The 1,832-nt window shown below is 38.0% G+C and overlaps 1 protein-coding gene across 1 annotated transcript in view; it reads left to right on the top strand.

The window, feature by feature from the left end:
- ccp110 (centriolar coiled-coil protein 110) overlaps positions 1-312 on the top strand; it is a 23,278-nt gene extending 22,966 nt beyond the window's left edge. Inside the window, exon 14 of the mRNA XM_076266926.1 lies at positions 1-312. This exon is cut by the window's left edge and continues 1,679 nt beyond it. The gene's annotated coding sequence lies outside the window, so the exon portion shown is untranslated.
- Positions 313-1,832: the final 1,520 nt, after the last annotated feature.

The raw sequence follows: 1,832 nt of genomic DNA on the forward strand, positions 1-1,832 counted from the left end.
GACTGCAAGGCTCTGGTCATCGCTGGAGCTTTGTGGCAGCTCCATAGATTTGACCGCTCACTCAACAGAACAGCAGGTCTATATTCATTGGACTGACCTGAAGAGGCCTGGGGCTTCCTTCATTCAGATTCAGATATTATGCCTTCCTTTGTAGTGAGTAATGTGTGTACATTTACTTGAAATAAGTATTTATGAGGATGGAAAATAGGGCTGCTGGTCTGTACTTTTTAGAGAAGCTCTGATGAAAATATTGTGATGTGTATTTATTTGAACCAATAAATTATTTGAAGTCTTTGGAATAAAGTTATTGAAATTTACAAGTGAAATAAAAGAATGTGAGTTTCTGTTTATATACCGGTTACAAAGAATACATATTCACTATGGCAACACATATTTTAGTATGATGAGCCCCATATCCACTGGTGCATCTGCATTTGCTCTGCAAGTCAGTCTGTCAGTTTTCCATATACTAGGAACTAATCACAATTGCTTATCCGGCATGGGGCGGGCTTCATACACAATAGCAATCATTTTGCATGATAAATTCCAGATTCATACACATATCAGTAAACCTCAACTTCCCTTGAGTTCAGTGGTACCACGGATTTGATGTGCCGGTAACTCCGTGTAGTTTCTGAGATAGCCTATAAGCATTTACAGTATGTGAGCTTGTGAGTGTATTTGTGTCTGTGTATATTTGTGGGGGGGGGGGGGTCTGGGTAAGAGAGGGGATCACAAAGTGTCAGAGTTGCACAGTTGTGGTGTAAATGTGAGATTTGAAACATTTGTTCTGTATAATTCCACAGGAATACAAAATGGATATGCACACAATATTACTTTATTATATTTCAAAATGGGTTTTGTTGATATCCTTGTGTTTGTATGTGTGTATAAAGACGTAAAACAGATGTATTATTACAGTTGAAAATCTTATAGTAAATCCCATTAAAAAGGTAGCTCTAACTTATACACAATGGCCATACTAGACTGAGATGAGCATCCAATCATGATTTTTTTCTTTTGTCCGTGTATAGAACCAGGCCCATCAGGGCTGTTGGGCAAAACATATTTTTGGGTGGGCACTGGGCAGAGCTGTATTTTTAAAAAAAACATTTTCAAGATCAAAACCACAACCCGAACATAAACTAGATGTACCGCGTAGCGGTACAAAATATGACCGCCGCTCAGTCCTGCACATCCATTCCGCGAAAATAAATCATATTAATGAATTTGTCTCCATCTTCTACTCCATTCCTCACTCTTGAAACTTTTGTGTATGCTTGTTTGAAATGTGTGTTTGCACACATTCCGCACACAAAGTAGCCTACTGGCGCTGCAAATGTGAATAGATTTGTTTCTGGGCCAAAAAATCTGTAACATTGTTATAAAACCTTTAAAATCTCTAAACAATCACAAGTAGGGCAGTTCATCACAGTCCATCCATTGCAACTGGACTGATGAAAGGTACACCTGTAGGCTACATTGTATTTGGGAAAAGCAGAAGGTAGCAGCATAATGTATTTATTTATTTATTATTAAACAAAACAATCCCTGTCAGTTCCATGCAGTTTTCAACAGCTATCAAGAAGAGAGGTCATGTCATGGATTTTTGTGAATGTTTCTTCTTCTACATATGCATAAGTTTAGTCATCTAGTTCAAATGATATTCAGCTTTATTGTCAATGCACAAATGAAATACCAGTAGTCTAAAACAAAATGCCGTTTTTCCCAGTGGTGCAAATAACTGACATGTCCAAAGGGCCTTCATGAAATGCGTTGCGAGACTGTTCATACACATTTTAACGGGCAAAGTTGAAGAGCTACTCTCCGTT

Source organism: Alosa pseudoharengus, unplaced genomic scaffold (assembly GCF_046254945.1).
Source record: "Alosa pseudoharengus isolate Yale_2024_CS ecotype anadromous, Long Island Sound unplaced genomic scaffold, YU_APseudo_1.1 YU_APseudo_1.1_scf_4, whole genome shotgun sequence".
Lineage (NCBI taxonomy): Eukaryota > Metazoa > Chordata > Actinopteri > Clupeiformes > Clupeidae > Alosa > Alosa pseudoharengus.